Genomic DNA, 24,297 nt, shown 5'->3' with positions numbered 1-24,297 from the left:
TGGAGAGGATGTGGGGAAGAAGGTACACTCATACATTGCTGGTGGTGCTGCAAATTAGTGCAGCCACTCTGGAAAGCAGTGTGGAGATTCCTTAGAAAACTTGGACTTGAACCACCATTTGACTCAGCTATACCACTCCTCAGCCTATACCCAAAGGACTTCAAATCAGCATGCTACAGTGATGCAGCCACACCAATGTTCATAGCTGCTCAATTCACAATAGCTAGATTTTGGAACCAACCTAGATGCCCTTCAATTAAGGAATGGATAAAGAAACTGTGGTATATATACACAATGGATTATTACTCAGCCATAAAGAATAACAAAATTATGGCATTTGCAGACGAATGAATGAAGTTGGAGAATATCATGCTAAGTGAGATAAGCCAATCTCAAAAAACCAAAGGATTTGACTCTCTGATAAGTGGATGATGATACATAATGGGGGGTGGGAGGGAAGCAAGAATGGAGGAAGGATGGATTGTATAGAGCAACGAGGGGTGGGGGGGTGGGGTGAAGGGAAAAATAATAGATTGAGACAAACATCACCCTATGTACATGTATGATTACACAAATGGTATGACTCTACTTCATGTACAACCAGATAAATTTTAAAAAATAAGGAAATAACTTGGAGGGGGAGGAGATTAATTTATGACAGAATAGAAGGAATTTTGTTTTGTTTTGTTTTTTGTTCAATGTTGACGATGGAACCCAGGGCCTTCACATGCTAGGCAAATACTGTGCCACTAAGCAAATTCCCCAGGACTCCAGGGTGTCTTCTTAAAACTGAATTAAATGTAATATTATTTGAAGTAACAGTTCAATAAATTGTGACATTTGTTGTTGACATAAGAAATATGAGGCAAGAAAAAAATTGTAATTGGTATTACAAACTTATATATTATATAATATTGTATTTATATATTTCCCAAATTTTAACATATTATATGTTAATTTCCACAAATATAACTATGTTTATGTTCTACATATTCAAATTTATAATAATTCAGGAAAGAAAGTAATTAATACCCTCTTTGTCTGGTATAGGTGTCAGGTTAGGAGTTTTATATGAAGGAAATGTCAGATTTATATTATAACTGCATATCTAGAGGACATGATTTCTACTATATTGCAGGTAAAAGTGAATGTTGGTTTCTTTTCTAATGGCAATGGTGGTGGATGTCAATGCTAGCGCCAAGAGATACTTAACAATAAATTAATTTTAAAAAGAAGAAATAATTAAACATAGTAAGCAACAGATTTAAATTCAGGGTGAGAAAGAAGAGGAAGACAATCCAACTCTCCCAGATTTCTTCTTTTTGCCAAAAAGTCAGTGTGATGGTTAATTTTGTGTCAGTTGTACTGGGCTACAAGGTATACAGATATTTATTAGTCAAACATTATTGTGGTTGTGTCTGTGAGTCAGAGAGGGTGTTTGAGGATGAACATAACGTTTGATTTGTTGTACTGAGTAATGTAAATTGTCCTCATTAAGTGAGAGTGGACTTCATCAAATCCATGGATGACCTGAATAAAGAAAACAAACTAAATAAAATAAATCATTTATTTTACAACCTCCACCTGGAACATGGGTTTCTTCCTGCCTCTGACTTACACTGAAATTCTGATTCTGCATGGTTATTAATTCTGCAGGCATTCACGCTAGACTCAGATGTTGGGACTTCTCATTCTTCATAATTACATGAACCTACTTCTTTTAATAAATGTCTCTTCCTCTCTTCTTCTCTCACCAGTTCAATCCAATATCCCTTATATATGAAAGATATGTGTATGTGTGTATGTCCAATTTATATTTTAGTGATTACCGGTAGAAGTCTAACTAATATAGTTACTTTTGGTATATTCCTTTGATTATAATAAAATAAACTATCATTAATCTTTTCCCCTTTTTGCCCTTTTCTATATCCTCCTTACTATCTTTCCAATGGGAAGAAATATTGCTATTGTCATCAGTTAGGACTCCAGATATTGATTGGGCTGCATTTACATAGTAGAGAACAGTGCCTGTTATGGTTTGGATGTGAGATTTCCTCCAAAAGATCACATGTGAGACAACGCAAGAAAGTTTGGAAGAGAAATGATTGGGTTATAGCCTTGACCTAATCAGTGAATTCATCCTTGATAGAATTAACTGAGTGGTAACTGGAGGTAGGTGGGTCGTGGCTAGAGGTAGTTGTCCATAGTGGCATGGCTATGTAGTTATATATTTTGTAACTGGAGAGTGGAGTCTGTCTGTCTCTGCTCTCTGATCATCATGTGAGAAGCTTCCCTCTGCGACATTCTTCTGCCATGATGTTCAGCCTTATCTCCAGTCCCAAGGAATGAAGCCAGCCTTCTATGTACTAAGACCTTTATAACTATAAGCCCTCAAATTTTTTCTCCTCTACAGTTGTGCTTGTCAGGTCATTTGGTCACAGCAGTGAAGAAGCTGACTCAAAATGTGCCATTGTGGCTTAAATTTTAGACAAACACAGAGATCTCACATTTCCTGAGAAATAAGCAGACCATGGCATGAAGTGAGTTTGTTTATTTGTTTTTCTTGTACTACTTCCTTTCCTTCAATTGGTCAGATGGACTTAATTACTTGACCTACAATTTGTAGGAGAGGAGCCTGAGAAGGTGGTCAGAGGAAATTAGAAACCTTATTTAGCTCCAGTTTACATATTTTAGTTATTCATCTACTGTTGAATGCCAGTTTACTCTATTAGCTTTTAGCCACAGTTCTTTGCCAATAAATCCCTTCATGAGGAAACTCGTTTAAAGGATTGCAAGTGAAAAACAGATTCTGGGCTTCTCTGGATCCTTAGGTTGATACTTTAACACTATCAGTTCTATATTCCCGAATAGCTATTAAGTTGCCAGACATGAGACACTGTGTGACATAGCTCAAAAAGGAAATTTGAATAGAAAATGAAATCATCATAATCAGGAAAATAACTAAATGTTAGTAAATGAGGCTTTAACTGGTTTGACCATCACCCAAAATTAGGTATATGATTTAAAACTCACTGAGCCTCTATTTCTTTATGTTTAAAGGGGAAAAAAAAAATAGTATGCGGATCGTGTAAATCATAAAAAAGAAATATATTCAACAGCCCTCTACCCAATATTCAATTCAATTCTGTATTAAATTACTCTTCAAACGATTCTGCATTTCATATCTGTGTTTAACTTTGTAAAATGTAGGTCCAATTACTTATCTTTCCCACTGGAAAGGGATTTACTGTACTCCCATTACCCACAGGATCATACAAAAATGATAAACTAATATCCTTAAGGCTTTCCTCAATGTGGACTTTCGTATAAACAAAACTAAAGAATTTAAACTATTATTCTGTAAGAGTCTTAATACTTAATTTACTTCTATGCCGATGTACTGAATGTCCTTAGTACCTTTTGAAATCTTCGAGTTATCACCATGTCTCTCATAAGAACCTCAATTGGAGTTCAATGCTTCTTCCTCAGTGCATTATTGGTATGCACACAAAATAATTTATAAATATTTTATACAATTACTCTTCAGAATGTTCTTCACTTTATATCTGGATTTGATCTTGTAAAATATAAATCTGATTACTTAAATTTCCCACTGGAAAAAAGTTTGTTATACTCCCATTACCCATAGAATCACAGAAACTGAAGACAGCAGCACTTCACAGAACTGATTGTGTATGAAAAGTTTGGAATGGATGGTTGTCAGTATGAACGGGATGATGAGTTAGTAGATTCATCCTTGCAAACAAAAGCAACACATTATTAAAGTTATTTAAAATATCTCAAGATTATTATCTATGGTTCACTTATTTGATTTATTTAAATAATTCACTGAACAACTGCTAATTTTTGCTCTTAAATAGACAAATTAGTATAGAGCAGAGGTACCTTAAATTCCTTAAAATAAATATGGAATAACTCATGTTAGTGATAATATAGAGAAATGTGGAAATAGACACAAATATAATGGGTGTATGTGTTAGGAAATACACATATATTTTTAAAATTATTTCCTGAGATGGAAATATCCATAAAATAATTATGAAAGGGTGCTCTTTGCCACACAAAGTATGAATGCAAAAAAATTTGGAACTGAAATTAGATGTGAAGTTAAAATTAATTCCACTATTTACTATCTATATACTTTAAAATAGTAACTTAAGTTTTCTTAATTCCAATTCCCTCTGCAGAAAATAGATTTTTTAACAGCAGTGATCACTTAAAATTGACATGAGGACTATCTCCCCCACCCACCTTTCTCTCTCTATCTCGTACACACACACACACACACACACACACACACACATATGCACACATACTCTCTCTCTCTCTCTCTCTCTCTCTCTCTCTCTCCACATTTTAGGCCTTTTCCTGAGAAACCATACACAATGAGTACTTATTAGCTATTCTATCAATAAAACAATGATCATTATATTACTTCATCAGGACAGATTGGAACTTGGAATTCAAAATGGGATTTTTGGAACTTATTTGTGAAACAATTAATTGCAATAGTTTGATAATTCATTTGTTTATCTTACAAATTTTAGGGGCTTTTTAAATCTGTTCTTTTTTAAAAACTGTTTTTTTAGTGTATTTTACTTACACATAATGTTGGAATTCATCTTGACATAATTATACATGCATGGAATTTTAATTTGTTCCAATTTAGTCCCCCAAACTTTTCCCTTTCCCTCCTCTCCTTCCTCCCTGTTTCCTTTCCTTTCTTCTATTTCATCACAGTTTTTTTTTAATTAGTGCATTATAGATACACATAAAGATGAAATTCCCTGTGTTATATTCATATATGTACATAGGATAGTTTGATCAGTTTCATTGCATTTCTCCTTCTTCCCATCCCTCCTTCTTCCTTCTCAAATTCCCTTCCTCTATTACACTATTCTCTTCTATTTTCATGAAATTTCCCATTTCCCCCCACTTACGTTGCTCTGGTTTCTGCACATGAGAGAAAACATTTGACCCTCTACTTCTGGGTCTGGCTAATTTCACTTAGCATGATGTTTTATAGTTCTATCCATTTACCAGCAAATACTTTAATTTCATGTTCTTTATGGTTGAGAAAAACTCCATTTATATATATTTATATATATAAAATGCCACATATATATGCCACATTTTCTTTATCTGCTCATCTGTTGACAGGTATCTGTACTGGTCTCATAGCTTGGCTATTGTGAATTATGCTCTTATAAACATTGATGTGGTGGCATTCCTATAGTATGCCGATTTTAGATCTTTTGAATGTAAACCAAGAATTGGGATAGCTGGGTCATATATTGGTTCCATTCCTCATTTTTTGAGGCATCTCCATACTGTTTTCCAGAGTGGTTGCATTAATTTTCAGTCCCATCAACAATGTTTGAGTGTACCTTTCCCCCATATACTTACTAGCATTTGTTATTATTTATACTTTTTAAATTACCATTCTGACTGCAAGGAGATGAAGTCTCCATGATGTAGTTTTGTTTTGTATTTTTCTGATTGTTAGAGATGTTCATCTATTTTTTTGCCATTTGTATTTCTTCTTTTGAGAGGTGTCTGCATAGATTTTTTGCTCCTCATTTATTGATTTTTTTTTTTTTTTTTGGTGTTAAGGATATTAGTCCCCTATCTGAGGAGCAGGCAGCAAAGATCTTCTCCCATGTGTAGGCTCTTTCCTCATGTTCCTTTTGTGGGCAGAAGATTTTTAATCTGATGCTGTTTCACATATGGATTCTTGGTTTTACTTCTTGTGCTTTAGTAGTCTTGTTAAGGAATTTAATGCTGTGCTAATGTGTTGGAGTGTTGGGCACAAATTTTCTTCTAGCAGTTGAAGAGTTTCTGGTCTAATTCCTTGGTCTTTGTTCCACTTTGAGTTGATTTGTGTGCTAGGTGAGAGATAGGTGTCAGTTTTGATTCTTGAACATACAGATATCCAGTATTCCCAGCACCATTAAAAAGGCATTTTTTTCTTCAAAGAATATTTCTATGATTTTTTAGATTATTGTGAATGAAATCATTTTCCTAATTTCATTTTCAGCAGATTCATATAAAAAAACTAGAGATTTATGTACGTTGAACTTGTATCCTACTACTTGGCTAAACTTGTTGATCACTTCTAGAAGTCCTCTGGAAGAGTTTTTTAAATTTATTTTTGAAAAAAAATAATGAATTTGCAAGAATTTAATTAATAATTAACTTGTTTATTTTATACATTTTAGTTTTTTATAAGTTTTTTAAAGTGGTAAAAACGTTTCTTGAAAACAAAGCATGTTTACAAAAACATGAAGTTGTATGGAAAGCAATTCTTTAAAGTTCCAAGACAGTTTTATTTTCATTTATAATGCAAAACAGTAATGTTGACATTTTAAAATTCATCCCATGTTGTCTCAAACTTGAGCTATAGACTATTTTTTTAATGACAATTTTATGTGAATCGAATTTCACTGTTTGTGGCTAGAGAATTCCTCAGGTATGGTGTAATCAGGTATGATTTGATAAGCTTTGTCAGCCACTATTGCACTTAAGATAAAATTCTGTGGACACAGAAGTATTGGAATCAACTTAACATACATGGTCCAGTAATGTAGTATTAAAATCTCTGATAAAAAGCATCATGCTTTTTTTCTAAAGAGAAAACAAATACCTTCTCCTTTTCCAACAAAAGTTACTAAAACCAAGATGAAGTTTCCAGCTGTCTAAGAAGACTGTTTTATTAGATAAAGCCCCTACTATTATGCAGTTCATATTCTCTGAAGGGATAAAATAGTTAGAATTACCACAAATGGGGGTTGTTTTAAGTTGCTTCATTTGTGGCAATTTGATATGCATTATAGAAAAGTAATTCACTATGCCTTCCTTAATTTTTACCAAATTTTTAAAAGTCTTTCTGAATTACAAATTAACACAGAAAGACATTCTTTAAGCATTTTCTCCTAGTACTTTATTTTTAAATTACTTAATCTTTGCCCAGTCTTTTCTACAGATGTTTACCTAATATAATCAATTAGAGGATTACAGGATTTTTTTTTTTATTTAAGTAGAGAAACAAAATGTACTGGAGGTTGTAAATGTACTTCTTTTTGTATTGCAGTTATAGCAGTACAGATTAACTGTCTTCTGGCAGGTAATCTCCAAAAGTGGTGATCTTCACTGGGACCTCATCCTTGCTAATTATGAGACAATTTCCTTTCCCTAAATATCATGTTATACCAACTCCTGTTATACTTCAAATTTATGTCTTTCCTGCTTTTGATTTTGTGATCCTTTCTCATCCTTTAAAAATATTTTCCAAAAACCCATGCTTTTCTAACCTCCTGCTTACTTTGATTACGTGTTTTGATACATGGATTTTCTCTGTTCATTTGTTTCAACTATCTCTTCTCTGTAGCACTGAACACAGACAGCAAGACCTCTAGACACACATGTGACTTAGTAACTATTGATGGCCCTTAAATTTATAGTTATAATCCTTATTCTTCCTAAGTCACTGGAGCTCATATCCAATTACTAAACAGACATTTTCTTTTATCTGGAGTTGCCAGACAAAATACAGGACACCAAGTTAGTATTTTTAAATATTAATGATCTAAATATTATGAGGCACACTTTAAAAATATTCAAAATATTGCTTATCTGAATTTTAAATTACACTCAGTGTAATGTATTTTTGTTCTTGTTAATTGGCAAACCTGACCTGATTTAAAACACACTGAATTTCTATTTTATTTATTTATTTATTATTTTGCAATACTAGGGATTGATGTGAGGGCCTCATGCATGTTAGACAAGTGCTGTGTCAATGAGCTATACTCCTACCCTGTACATAGAAATCTTAAAGTTAAGATTTCCAAACCAAATTGATAATCTTTTTCTACTACTCAAAATGGTGTCCATTATGTCATTCTTTGTTAGATTCATTTAGTCAAACAGGCCTGATTCCCCAAGGTGACATAAATATCATGGCTGAATAATTAATAAATCATGAATCCTAGATCCCCAATAGGAATGGCCCAGATCTATTTCCTAAAGCTCCACCACTGGTTGTGTAGTTTAGAGCACTTTGCTGAATTTTCTAAAGTCTCTGTTTGTTTTTGCCACTAAGAGAAAAATAATAGTAACTCCTGTTAAATGATTTAATAAAAACTCAAACATCAAATGCAGTAAATTGCTTAGCCAGGCACCTAGGAACTCCTTAATAAATTTTTAATAATCATTATTATTTTCACTCCATTTCTCTGTTATCCCTGTGTGAAAGAATGTCATATCAAGGTTGAGCTGGAATGTCTCTGAAAGTTGGTCACTGATCTGTATTGTAGACACTCCCAGGGTAAACATGAGCCAGTCTCACATGGAGTGCTACAACAACCAATGTGATATTCCTGCTTCTACGTCTTAATGTGAATGAGTGTGTTACAAATGTATGTGTTTAAAATCTATGCTGATTCCCTAATTCCATCAAATTAAGTATAACCTGCTCTTCTGACATTAAAGAACCTCCATGTTATGCTCTAAGTTTCATTTCCAGTTGGTACTTTCCACAAGGTCTCTGCAGCAAGAATGCCTCAGCGAAGTCTCTACTGATCATTTTTCGATGTGTGATTTGGGGATGGGTGCAATTTTCTGGGGACTGAATACAGGTACTCTACCATGGGGCTACAAACCTATGTCCAGTCCCATTTATTTATTTATTTCAACAGGTCTCACTAAATTGTCCAGGTCAGCCTTGAACTTTCAGTCTTCCTGCCTCAACCTCCCAAGTTGCTGAATTACTGGTGTGTACCACTGTATCAGAATCTATTGGTTGTTTGATTGAAAGCAATTTCAACCTATCCCCCCCACCCTTTTATTAATCACGAGAAGTTTTTTGGCAAGTTTTAATTAATACACTGTGTTTTATCATTATCCTCTTGTCTTTGCTACATGTTGCTTTTTAATTTTTTTCTATGAAACAGTACATAGTTATTCATGAAATACTTTAAATATAAGTAAAACATATTTGTTGCCTCACTTTTTAAGCAAAGTATTAGCTAACATATATTGAAGGCTTATTATTTTATTGATTTATATAATTAATGATTTTGGTTCCCCAAAGACCCAAAAGATAGTATGATTTTCTCATTTCAAAAGAAGTCATAGAGTTAAAGTAACTGATGTTCTCCAACTAGTAAATAACCAACCTAGATAGCAAATTTTAAGAGTAATGTAGACCCGTGCAAATATCTGACAATGAATATTCAAAGAAATAATTGATAAACATTTGTGATCTCCAGGAGGCAGTATAGGTTTACTAAAAACTAATTGTTTACATAGATCTCATGTTCTTCATTTTTCTTATAGTTTTTAATGCAGCAATTGATTCAACAAATGAAGCACATCTTGCTTTCAGTAATGTATTTGGTAATGAATTTCAGAACTTTTCCTGAAAACTTATAGAAACATGTAGAGTATGGAAGACACTGAATGTAGGCATACGTGCAGGGGTAGAGAGAGCTATACCCAAAAGAAAGAGGTACAGGGGTATCACGGGGAGTGCTCATTAATAATGCCTGTATCAGAAAACTGACTAGACAGTGTAATTGTTAGGATATGAAGTGTCCCCCCAAAAGCTCCTGTTAATGGAGGAATTTTATGTGGTAAAAGGATTAGATTATGAGAGCCATAATCTGTCCATCATACTTTGAATGGACTAGGTAGTAACTGTAAGTAAATGGGATATGACTATAGGTGGTAAGTCACTAGGTGAAGCCCTAGAAGGGTTCTCTTCTCTGTTCCCCCAACCCCTGCTACCTGGCTGCTGTGAGGGGAACAACTTTGCTCTGTTATGCCTTTCCCCATTTTACACTGCCTCACATTGAGCCCAGAGCAATTGTCTCAGCCATCTGGGGACTGAGACCTCTGAAACCATTAGCCAAAAACCAAAAAAAAAAAAAAAAACACTTTACCTCCGCCAGGTTTTTCTTGTGAGATATTTTGGATACAGCATTCTAAAGACTGACTGAAGCAGTATCTATGCCAATGCACTTCATGAAAATAAGGAAGCAAGACTAAAAGGGAATATTCATCTTTACATGTTGAGTGGCCAGTGGGAATCTAAGAGAATTTTAATAGGCTGAGTTGATGGTTTAGATAAAATTTTTAAAATTAAATAGAAGGAAACCTTGCATTAACTTTTTAAAAAAATCAGTCATTTAAGTATAAGATGAAAAGTTTAGGCTTAAATTTCATAAAATCTGGGAATTCTATTCAACTAAATCTTCAATGCAATGTTAGACTAGTACAAAAAATGTTAATGAAAATTGTGAATTCATAGCATCATGGGTTCAGAAAAAGGAAGAAAGTGTTCCACCAAGACTTGCTCTGATCAGACCACATTTGAAGCACTGTGTTTTGTTCTGTGAGTCACATTTTTATTGCTTCCCTAGAATACCTCCAGGAGAAAGAGGAGTCTGGGAATAATACCATATGAGTAATGATTGAAGGCTCTGGGGAAGACTAATAATGAGAAGACATGAGGAAGCATCACATCCACCTCTAAATAGCCAAAGATCTTTTCTACAGGACAGGATAAGAGAAGTGGTGGGAAACAATATTTTGTGCTAGGCATTATATGTATTTATATGTACAACTGCCATTATTTGTTTACCAAACCATTGAGTTGTGTTTTATTCTGCCCCTTTTACAGAGGAAATAGGAGTTATTTATTTACTTTGTTGAAAGTTCCTTTTGTTACAAAGGTAAGCTTAGGATCACAACTAGGGGTTTTTATTTCCAGAGTTTAAACTATTTTTATTTCTTCTTTCTTGTTAAAGTTTTCACACCTAGGACTGAAGATGACTGGAAGAATTAAGAAGGCAGTTTGCATATAAAAAGGAACAGAGCTTGAAATATTATGAGCTTGTACTTTATTTCATTTTGTTTTATTTCCTGTAAAAGTCCTGGGATAGGATTAGTGGTATTACAGCATATGCTTCTGAATTAAGTGAAAACTGAACGACTTGCAGTCACAAATTTAATATTTAAGTTAATACTTACTGATCACCCCACAAAGCATATGCTGATCTTTGACGAAGAATTACTTCATATAACCCATCCTTCAAAACTAGCAATCTGGAAATTGAACTGCTCTAAGTTAGGGAACATTTCTTGGAGTGGAGACATTGTTAGGGTTCCTGAGTTGTTAAGAGTTAGAGCATAGGTATTACTGGGTCAGCTTCCCAAAAGTTTGCTCAAACCTTACAGACAAACACCGTGCTAATGATTCTTTTAATCTGTCCTGTAGAAAAGTTCTTTGGCTATTTGGAGGTGGATGTGATCCTTCCTCATGTCTTCTCATATCTGTGTTTAAAAAAGGTTTGACAGAGTTTGCTTTATATAAGAATATCAAGAATCCCTTCCAAACATTTGTCTTTAAGAATGACTCCATGTACGTGATTTTATTCTCAGTCCTTCAGTTAGCATCCTAAACCAAGTGTGCTTAAAACCTTCATTGATCGTGCCATATTTTACTGGCATAGTAATTTTAAGTGAAAATAAATAAGAGAACAGAAATTTTTAACCAGAATTCTTAGCAAAATGTATCTTATAAGTTTATCTTGGTAGAAAATCACTGCAAAAGATGAGTCATATTAATTTTCAAATTGAACTAAAGTGGAAACAGTTCCATTGACATGTTTCTACTTCATGTGATTCACTTTTGCAATAATAATACTGGCTATCATACACAGATATGCAGACATTTGGAAAGTTGAATGCAGCACTTGATTACATGGAAAACGTAGAAATCACACATCTTTGGGGGACACAATAGTTGTTCACAGATTATAAATATGTCACGAAGTGAAAATCAGTCCAACAGCATTTGTTGAGCAACCACTGTTCACAAAACAAGCAGATATATTAATGGCTTTTAAAAGTACAATCCCAAATTTTGTAACTTCTGAGTGACATTATTTTATTCACTTCCTGTGTACCTTGAAAAAGTGATTTAACATCTTAAAACTTTGGTTTTCTCTTCCCTATATTGTGCATAATAATAAATCTCATGAGTTACAGAGATTAAACTTAGTAACATGGTAAAGTGTACAGCACGGTTTTGGGCACACAGTCAGTGTGTCATACACTTCTCCTCCCAGAGTTCCCCTGGGATTTCTCTTTTGTTCATTTCTGCATTTCATTGCTTTCTTTGTCATCTGGTTCTATTTCTTCCTGATTTAGAGTTCATATTGCATAATTTAGCATGATTCTGCTTTGTGGTACTAACTCAGAGGGTTCAAGGAGTGTGAACAAGTAGTGAATATCTTTACTTCACTGTTTTTCAAATATTAATATACAATTATTAACTCAGTAACTTCCTAAGGAACAAATAACACCATTCACCCAAATTATATTTTTTCCAAATTTATGTTTCTATACATTCTATGTTGTATCTTTATCACAAATTTGATTGTTTTAGGTGAGGAGGAATTCCTACATTGAGAAGAGGGTTTTGGTGGAAGTTTTGGACTCTCTGCTGGTGGTGTATACCTGACACTGGTCAAATATTTGACAGTGAGGTGATTAAAAAATTCATATTTTGAGAGGAAATTATACCTCATATTTCTTCTTAAAGCAAAAGTATGACTTGAAGTGATTAAACTGTTTCTGCAATATCCTGGATTCAGTGTAGTTGGACTAATCAGTATTGCAATGTATTTAGATTTTTCATTTTTTATATCATTAGTTAATCATTAGTAACTGATCATAAAGGTCTCTGTAACATACTAATTACAGTACGGAATATTACGTGACATGGGATTACTCATCAAGAGGATGATACCGTGGAACCTATACATTCATATGAATGGAGAGGTGTGACAGGTAGGATGGACTGGGGAGGCGATTTGGACTCCTAAAAGATGGTGAGGATTCAGTGGTAATGCTGGAATGAAGTCAGTCTAGAGGAGAGTAATACAGGTAATAATCTAGGTAATTAGCTCAGTGATGGTAGCACAAAAAATATAATCCAGGTAATAATCTATCATGTGCCAGAGAGGGACAAGAGTAGAGAATAAGGGATTCTTTCAAACACCTCTTTAAAGAACACTAGATACTTGGTTATTTAAAACACCTACCAACATTAAATTTTATAATAAATGATAAATATCATGATAATCATGGACCAACAAAAGGGAGCTGAAAAGTGATATAATAATACATAAAATGTTTATGCATATTGTGAATATTAGAACTCTTGTGTAATTTCCAAGGTGTCTGACAAAAGCTTCTTCACTGCACTGTCACTTACAAAGACTCCAGCAACATGAGTCTGTAAGGAATGTATCAAGCAATGAGAAACCATCAGGCCATGGGTCAGATAGTTATTTGAAAGGGCCTATCTGTTATCACTGGATAACATATTGGACTTTGCAACTTTGTTAAAGCTTGAAACCAACTGATACCCACAGCCTGGTGCTAGTAATTAATGTCAATCGGTGCATTCCCAGGGTTACCTTGAAATCTAAAATTGTGGCCTGGCATTTGAGCTCTAAAGAAAATGTTCCTTCCCTATTTCCCTTTTAACACTTGTCTATTTTAAGAACTCACACTGAAAATGCATTAAGTGCTTTGGTTTTCTCATGTGTCTTGTCTCAAAAGCTATATAACAGGATCGAGCTATTAAGAGGAAAGAGTAGAGAAAAAAATTGTCTATTTTTAGTTAGACTGCCAAAATTTGTTTCAGTTTTCCCATTGATTTTAGAATGTTCAGGGAGAGATCTCAATTTAGTTGGTGAGTTTGAAGATTCACCTCAGTAAAACCGTAACTGAGAGCTCCACAGAAGCCGCATGACCTCTAGGCACCCAAATGAACAAGGCACTAAGTAGAAATGCTCCGAGTCTAAGAGCTGAGTCCAAGTCAGAGGTAGCAACACAGCAAAGCATCTACCAAACACTACCCTTAAGTTATCATAGCATTTACAGAAAATAATTAGATTGAAATTCTGCAGGAATCGCCTCTCTAGCAATCATACAAATTACAGGCTATGATAGTTTTCTATAATAAAATTAGCCTTACATACTATGATTATTTTACTTACTTTTTAAAAAAATATTTATTTTATTGGTTCTTCTTAGTTATACAAGACAGTAAAATCCAATTTGATAAAATTTGACAAGCATAGGATGTATCTTATTCTAATAAAGACCTCATTCTTTTGGGTGGGCATGATGCTGGGGTCTACTTAGGTAATTTCATATGTATACAAAGAAAAATTATGTTAGATTTATTCTACTGTCTTTCCTATTCTTATCCCCTCTTCCTTCTTTTTGTGTAATTTACTGAACTTCTCTTCTTCCCCTCCCCTCCTTTATTGTGGTTTACCTTCCACATATCAGTAAAAACTTTCAACTTTTGTTTTTTGGGGGATTGGCTTATTTCACTTAGAATAATAGTCAACCCCAACCCCCACCCCCAGGAAAGTAGTATGGAGATTCCTCAAAACAATAGGAATGGAACCACCATTTGACCCAGTTTACTTTTAATTTGAGACTTCTGACCTGATAAGGGTCTTGAGATAACACAAGTATATCAGCCTTTTTCTCTTTCACTAGCGTTTGTTTCTGTATATTCCAGTTTGTACTTGCCTCACTTTCCCCCAAAAAGTGAGAGAAAGAAAAACACAAGAATCATAGGTTGAAGCAAAACATTTGGTTGTCATTTTTTGTTGTTGTTGTGTTTGTTTTGTACTTCATTCTATTAGGAAAGGAATTGTTCTAGTTAATTATTTAGTCAAATGCCTTTCATTTAATAACTGACTCTCTTAAAACATTCATCTTTTTGACTTTTAGAGCAATATTTTTCTGACCATGATTTTCACATTATTTTAAGTTTTTCTCCTTCCCTCACCCTCTCTTGTATGGCATAATATTTCTCCCTATTCTTTAGGCTTCTCAGCTCACATTTCCTCTCTGGAAGACCTTAACTGCTCTCACAATTTTAACAAGTGTCTATAGATTTTTAAAAATTCTGACATTTTCAGCCATAACCTTTCTCTGGATTTTGCACCTGTAAAGCATCTGTTTGACTCCTCCTGTTGGATGACAACTAGTATTTTAATCATAACATGTCTATAATTGGACACATCTTCTTTCTACCATGTTCCTCTTGGTCTCACATATTATTTTACCACTTGTGGCAAAGTTTTCTCATTCAAGGTAGTATTCTTTCTGGACAGTATCTCCTATGTTTTACCTATCAGTCCAGAGATTTCTAAATACCTGTCCTTCGTTTTCTTTTTTCCTGTACTCAAAATATCAGTTAAATCTCTCTTTACTTACAGCCCAGAAAATTGAAAAATCCTTGTAAATTGACCACCACATTTATCTTAAATAAATATCTGAGGAAGTTATCCATAGTGTACTTATTAATTATTAGTTAATTAATTATATACTTATTAGATAACAAATGTATATGTCAGGTAGAGTTGTGGGTGTTGGGATTACAACAGAAGAAAAGAAAAAACATGGTTTTCTTATTCTCACTTAACTTACCTTATAGAAGAACTAGGGAGAAGGTAGCGACCTTCTTAAACCTAAGGAAATAGGTGATAAATAATAAATTTGCCAAAGTTGATAAAAGGCATTAAAGAAGCAAAATATATGTTTAAACTGAGAATAACGACACAGAGAAACTGGGTTTAGCTATAGGTTCAGAGGAGACAGCAAATAAACCTACACTAAAACATGAAAAAGAGCTAGCCACAGGAAGTATGTGTATCCATGATGCAGGTGGTACTTTGTGGTGACGTAAAATCTTCCAAGTAAAGGGAACAGTACATGCAAAGACTTCTGGTGGAAATGAGCTTAGTATGTCCAAGGGAAAAAGATGTACATTAGGACTGGAACATAATAAATGAAAATTAGAGTGGTGGAAGTCAAGATGAAGAAAAACATAAAAGTCACAACGTTCAAAATCTTGTCAAGAGTTGGATTTGGAAAGAAACAAAACTGACAAATTTTTGACTAATTGTGAAGAAAAAATTCTCAAATAAATAAAAGCAGAAATGCAGCCAGGCACGATGACGTACACCTGTATCCCAGGAAATTGGGGACTGTGGCAGATGATTTAAAGTTCAAGGTCAACATCAGCAACTTAGCAACACCCTCAGCAATTTGGTGAGATCCTGTCTCAAAATAAAAAGCGAAAACAGGACTAGGAATGTAACCTAGTGGTAAAACATCCCTGTATTCAAGCCCCAATACCAACCTTCCCCCCCACCCGAAAAAAAGAAAGTATAAACAAAAGAGGAGTCATTACAACTAATAAAAATATGAAAGAACATAAAAGATTACTATGAACATTTATATGCCAATAAATCAGATAAATTAGAAGAAAAAGGTATTTCTAAACACATAAAACCTACTAATATTGACTCATGAAGAAATAGAAAATCTGAACAGACCAATGATATGTAATAAGATTAAGTATTTATAAAAGGCTTTTCATAACCCCCCCCCCCCAAGTCTTCATTCACTGATGAGTTCCATCAACCCCATTTAAGGCATTTATCTGAAAAATGAAAGGATGTTTCAACATGGCAAATCCTTAAATGTGATACACCACATTAGCAAAGTAAAGAGCAAAATGGATATGATGATCTCATTAGATGCAGAAAAGGCATTTGATACAATTTGACATTCTTTCATTAAAATTACTATTAAAAATTACTATAAAAAGAATACCTCAACATAATACAGGCCCTTTATGATATACTCATAGTTAAAATCATAGTCAGTGGTGAATGTTGAAAGATTTTTCTTTCATATGAGCAATAAGATAAGTATGCTCTTGCTATCTGCATTCAACATGATACTAAAAATCCCAGAAAGGTCAGTAAGAAAAAAGAAAGCAATAAAAGGCATCAAAATTGCACTGTTCTTATTTTCAGATTTCATGTAGGTATGTATTTATTTGTGTGTATATGTGTGTATATATATGTGTGTATATATTCCTAAATGCATACATATATAAATATTTATACATATAACATGTATATATGTGTGTGTGTATAAAACCCTTCCAAAAAGGAGTGTTAAAACTAATAAATTATTTAAACTTTCATGACATAAAGAAATATGCAAAATCAATAGTACTTCATACATCAATAACAAATACTAAATTGAGAAAACAATTCCATTCATAATAGATACAGAAGCAATAAAATATTTAGAAATAAATTGTCTGGGGAGGTGAATGACTATTATTATGAAAATACTTGAAACATTAATGAAGGAAATTGAAGGAGACCCACATAAATAGATAATACCTCATACCATGGGCTGGAAGAATTAATATTGTCAAAATGTCCATACTACCCAAAGAAATCTACAGAGTCAAGGCAATTCTTATCAAAATCCATTGATATTTTAACAGAAATGGCAAAAAATATCCTTGAACTATATTAAACTCAAACACTTTACCTGGTCAACAGAACTTGAAGAAAAAGAACGAAGCTGAAGGTATAACGCTACCTGATTTCAAAATATCTTACAAAGCTGTAATTATCAAAACTGTAAGGTGTTGTAGACATACAAACCAATGGAATGGAATCCAGAATCCAGAAATAAATACAAACACTTAGTTCAATTGATTTTCTACAAAGATATTAAGAATACAAATTAATAAAGGATGATTATTTAAATAAATGGTGTTGGTCCAACCAAATGGTGACATGCAAAAGAATCAGATTAGATCTATCTCACCCAATATACAAAAATCAACTCAAAATGAATTAAAGACTTAAATGTAAGACATGAAATTATAAAATTACTAGAAGAAAACTTATAGAAAATTTTCTTGACATTGGTCTGGGCAATGATTTCTTTTCCTTAAGAAATGAATCCCAAAATCACAGGCAACAAAACAAAAATAAACAAGTAGCATTATATTAAAGTAAAAAAAAATCTGCACGGTCAAGGAAACCATCTTCACAGTCAAGATATAATCTACAGAATGTGACAAATATTTGCAAATAAATATCTGGTAAGGGAATTTAAATCACTCAATAGAAGGGTACAGCCCAATAGGGCTAAGAATCTGAATGTGGCACACAAATGACTGAAAGGTGTATGGAAAAAATGTTCCAAAGCAATAATCATTGAAAAACTGCATATTAAAACCATGTTGAGGTATAATCTCACATCTGTTAGAGTGGCTACTATTGAATAGATAAAAAATACCAAGCCTTGGGGAGAACATGGAGAAAAGAGAATCCTCCCACATTACAGGTAGAAATGAAAATTAGCACAGCCATTATGGAAAGCAGTATAGCATTTTCTCAAAATGTTAACAATAAATCTACTACATGACTCAGCAATCTTTCAGCTGGGCATGTATTCAAAAGAAATGAAATAAGTACATTGAAAAGATATCTTTATTTCTGTGCTCATTGTACCATTATTCACAGCAGCCAAGATATGAAATCAACCAAAGCATCATCAATGGACAAGTGATTAATAATAATGTGACATGTATACATACAATCCTGCCTTAGATATTTCATAAAAGTCATCAGCAAAGCCATCAGATTCTAAGTGTTCCTTGATGGGAGACTTTTCATTAATGTTTTCGTGTCCTTTCAGACCAGTTAGACTTAAAAAAGAATGAAATTCTTCTCTTTGTTATATCATGGATGAACCTGAAGGACATTATGTTAATTGAAATCATGCAGGCACAGAAAAACACACTACCTGAGTCCACTTGTATATAGAGTCTGAAACATTTGGATTCAGAGAAGTAGAGAGTTGAATGGTGGTTCTGGCACCTGGGGCTCTGGATTCCAGGGAGGTGGGGCATGTGGGGGAAATGTTGAAGGACACAAAATTTCAGTTAAATAAAAGTAACATGTTCAAAAAATTCTATTATACCACATGGTGTCTATATTTAATAACAATGTACTGTGTTCTTCTAAATTGCTGAGAGTAAATTTTAAGTGTTCTCATCACAAAATAATGATGTTTATGAGACAATGCATATGTTTCTCTGTTTAAGCTATTCCACAATGTAAATATGTTTCAAATAATGTGATCTATAAGGTAACTATATACAAGTTTTATTTATTAATTAAAATAAATAAGTTTCTGAAAAATTGTATATATTAGAAAACATTGATATATTGAAGCATATTTATAATTTCTTGTTGAGTGCAAAAGCAGACTCTAAAATGACATGCACTTTATAATTCTCTCGATCTTTTATCTTTGAGAAATAAAGTCAGTGCTTTACATAGTAAGTATATTAAAGTTATTTTTAAAAGGAATAAAATGTGATGTAAATTAAAATTGATACTTTTCTCATTTAGACATATTTGTGAGTCTCAGCTGTTTACATTCACTATGTATGCTTGGACCTGTGAAACTTAAACATTCTACATAAGGGTTGGGATGAATAGCTGTGTGAACAGTTGACAACAACAGAATGAAATCAGTGTAAGAACTGATTTATAAATGACCAAGAATAGACATTTCAAGAAGCAAGTCTGTATTCCCACAGAAAGAGTATTCTTCTTTCTGCCTGTGATATCACCAAATTTATCTATTCCTAATTAGTGATTACTAAGGTATTTGGACTAGGTGTGATTTTAATATACATATATATATAAATATATGTACACATATGTTTTATATATATATATATATGTACACACACAGCATTTTTAGAATTGGATCAGTTCATTCATCAGTGGAAAGAATTATTTGTGAACTAGTGTAACTGCAATGAAGGGATGCAAGGAAAGATTTACAAAGGTGGTCTCTCTTAGGCTGGAGTTTGAAGAGTTAGTGGTATTTTTCAATTTGCTAAATGTTTGGTTTGGGTAGGGAGCAGGACTCCAAGGAAAGGTATATCCATTTTATTATAATATTACTGTCTGCCACTATTTGAATTAATTTTAATTCTTTCATGAAGAAATAAGGTGCCCTAAAAAATACCCTAACACACTCATAGTTTAAATACGTGAAAATATGCGAGACCCAAACAACAGACTCCCCTTACCAATAAGAAAGTTTAATTTCTACTACAGGTTTTTCCACTTGATGTTTTCCTTATAAAACCTAGTTATTCCAGTGAATACTGACTGTTAATACACTACAGTGTATTCCTAAAAAAATTAAAATTGATTCCATTACACAATTTAGTGCCCTCAACAAATTATTCCAGCTACTCATTTAGTAACTGCTACAAAAACAGGAAAATAATTGACATGCTTTCTCCTGATTACTGAAATAAACGATGGTAAATTATTTGCAATAAATGAAGTCACAGTAAGAGAACAGTTGAGGTAGAAACTGGTTCAAATTCTAAATCAGTGATAATGTCCAAAAGGTGAATGACTTCATTCATTTAGAATGATAAAGATAAGAGATTGTACAAAGGTTGAATTTTTAAAATTATTTTCTCTTGAGTTTTGGGTTGTGGTTATTGCAATTTTATAAATACAAAAATATCAAATGGAGGAGATGGCAGATTAGAGGAAAGATGTGCTACCCAGGAGCTCCTTAGCACCAGACTTGCAAGGGTAAGAACTGCTTCTCAGCAAGGTGCAAAACTAAGGGAACTCACTGAAACTTAATACCAAACTTTAAAAAATCCATAGAAACACAGAAAGTCAGAAAGTTGAACTAAAATAACATGTCAGAGACCTACCAGCTTGGCCACCAGTCATGGCAGTGAAAGGAAGGGAGAATACAAAGGAGTTAGCATGGCCAGCAGATAAAGAAATTATTAAATAAAGAAAATTGACTTGGGAAAAACCTATGGATTAGAAAGTTAGGCTGACTTTAATGAACACAGATTCTGTAGAGGAAGCCTTTTAGTGAAATCAAATCCAAAAATATCTCACCCTGGGGTGGGAATAATTTTGGGTCAGGAAAATTCTCCTGGACAGAGAAAGTGACCACCACACTGCTGGTCAGGCAGTGCAGCTGTGAAGAGAGACAGGAAATCAGGAATTCAAAAAGAAAATTAAGAGCAGCAAACTTAAAAAAAAAAAAAAAAAAAAAAAAAAAAAAAAAAAATCCCAGAGGGTGTCTGAACCAGAGACAATGAAATAGGAACAAAGAAAATTATTTTACCTGGACCATTTAGGCTCAGGATTCCAATGTAGAAAGCTCTCATCATTGCTGGTGCCCATAAGCACTGTTGGTAAGACACATATAGACGTCAGGCAGAATCAATTTCTTTGCAGGGCTACTCACTATTACATATTCATAACAGTGAAGGTAAAAATTTCTGGAGTCTAAGTTCCTACATCCTAAAAGTGTATTTTACCAGAGTCCCTAGCAATCCATGAGGTCTTCAGAAACAGGCATCTTCCCAGCAATAGGGAGTATGGATCAATTTTCAAACACCTACCTACAGAGTTGTAAAGTTCTGTCAAAACTAATCCCCAATTACATTTCCAATTTAGAACTCTGTATCACACCCACCACAAAAACACACATTTTTTTCAGCACCAAAATTGTGCTATTCCATCCTATACTGTGAGAATGGAAGCTGAGATCTACTACAACACACTTTGCCTCCTAGCCATAATGGTAGGCAGCTAAGTAACATAGAAAAGAAATCAATCTGAACTGCTAAAAATGAAAGAGACAGTGAATCAAAATAAAAATTCACTTGAAATCATCACCAATGGATTAGATTTCATTGAAAATAGAACTTCAATCCTTGAGGACAGAAACTCAAAGCCTTGAAGACAGAATGTATGAACTTAGGCACACAGTATGCAATAAAAGGAAAAATGATAGAAAATGATCAGAATATACAAGAGCTTTGGGACAACATGATGATACCCAACATGAGAGTTATTGGGATAGAAGAGAACATAGAGATACAGGCTAAAGGCATTAAGGAAATTTCCACTGAATTAATAACAAAAAGCAATCCCCATATCAAAAATAAGATAAATATCTACATACAGGATACATACAGAACCCCAAACAGACCAGGTAAGAATAGAAGTTCTCTAAGGTGCATCACAATCAAAATGTCTGACATAGAAAATAAGGAAAGAATATTCAAAGCTGCAAGAAAGAACATCAGGTTATACTTAGAGCCAAGCCAGTAAGGCTCACTTCAGACTTAACTCAGACCTTAAAATCAAGGAGGGCCTGGGATAAGATAATTCAAACTCTAAAAGAAAATAATTGCCAACCAAAATTGCTAGATCCAGTAAAGCTCTCTCTCATATTCAAGTGGGAAATAAAAACTTTCCATGACAAGTATGAAAAAGAATACATGCCATCAAGCCAGCACTGCAAAAATTCTCAAAGATAAACCACATAAAGAGGAACCCAAACACAAACCCCCAAACTCCCAAATATATGAAGATCAATAGAAGACAAATCACCTAAGTGAGAAACAATACAAAATTATATATCACAAAATTTCCAAACATCAGGAAACCACAAACACATATCCATAATAATAATAATTAGTGTAAATGGTCTCAATTCCCCACATAAAAGACAAGGATTATCAGAAACAAGATCCAATTAATCCAATTATATGTTGTTGGCAAGAGATTGATCTCATACAGAAAGACACCCTCAGGCCCATGGTAAAAGGATAGAAAAAAAAATTACACTCAAATAAATTCTGAAAACAAGTCAGAGTGGCTAGTCTCATATCTGACAAAGCAGATTTCAAACAAATACTAATAAGAAGATACAAAGAAGGCCACTACATCCTGGTAAAGGGAGCAATCCACGAGAAGATAGGATAGTAAATATACATGCCACAAAGGTTAGCACACCCAATTACATAAAACAAAACAAAACAAAAACAAAAATACTCTTTGTCATTAAATCTCAAAAAAACCCAATACAATAATACTGAATGGCTTCAACATGTTTATCACCAATAGATGGATTTTCAAAGCATAAAATCAATACAGACACATTCAACCTAAATAACACTGTAAATCAAATGGACCTAATAAATATCTATAAAATGTTTCACCCCAAAACATTTGGATTTACTGTATTCACAGAAGCTCAGAGAACCTTTTCCAAAGTAGCCTATATTCTAGGTCACAAAGTAAGTATAAGCAAATTAAAAAAAAAATAGTATAATAACATGCATCCTATCAGACCATAATGAAATGAATCTAGAACTCAAAAATGAGAAAAGTGATAGAAACCACACAAACACATAGAGATTGAACAATACTCTTTTAAATGAAAAAATGCATCAAAAAATGAGAGAAAAAAATCAAGAAACTCTTAGAAATAAATTAGAATAAAGATGCAACATATCAAAATTTCACAGCCAATATGAAAGCAGTAATAAGAGGAAAATTTTTTGCATTGAGTGCATACATTAAAAAAAAGATTCCTAAATAAATAAGTTTATGCTCCACCTCAAGGCCTTACAAAAGGAAGAACAAATTAACTCCAAAATCAGTATACGACAGGAAATAATAAAGATCAGAGTCAAAATTGATGGAATTGAGAATAAAAAAAATCAATACACAGGATCAATACAACAAAGAGCTGGTTGTTTGAAAAGATAAATAAGATTGATAAACCCTTTACCAAACTAACTAAAAGAAAGAGTGAAAAGACTCAAATAAAAAAAAAAAAAGATGAAAAAGGAGATGTCATCACAGACACTTCTAAACTTCAGAGGATCATTAGAAATTGTTTCAAAAACTTATACTCCAATAAACTAAGAAATCTAGAGGACATTGACAAATTTCTAGGAACACATTAACTATGAAGATATAGGAAATCTACCAAGATGAATACTAAATAATGAAACTGGAACAATTAAAGCCAACTTGTGAAGAAAAACCCAGGACCAGATGGATTCTCAGCAGAGTTCTACAATACCATTAAAGAAGAATTAACATTAGTCTTCTTCAAATTAGTAAATAAAATTGAAATTAAGTGAATGCTTCCAAATACATGCTATGAAGCCAATATTCCTTGGGTACTAATACCAGATAAAGACCAATTAAGGAAAGATAACTTATAGGCCAATGTGCCTGATGAACACAGATGCAAAAATTCTTTAAAAATTTAGGAGAGCATATTCAAAAACACATTAAGAAGAAAACACGCCATGGTCAAGTGAGCTTCATTCCAGGGATGTAAGGTTGGTTAAAATAAGCAAATCAATAAAAGAATTCACCACTTTTTAGAGTTAAGAATAAGGATCATATGTTGATAGATGCAGAAAAGGCCTTTGATAAAATGCAGCAAATATTCATGTTAAAAATGCTGGTGAAACTAAGAATAGAA

This window comes from Sciurus vulgaris (genome assembly GCF_902686455.1).
Source record: "Sciurus vulgaris genome assembly, chromosome: 11".
NCBI lineage: Eukaryota > Metazoa > Chordata > Mammalia > Rodentia > Sciuridae > Sciurus > Sciurus vulgaris.
Note: the sequence above shows the minus strand (reverse complement) of the source record.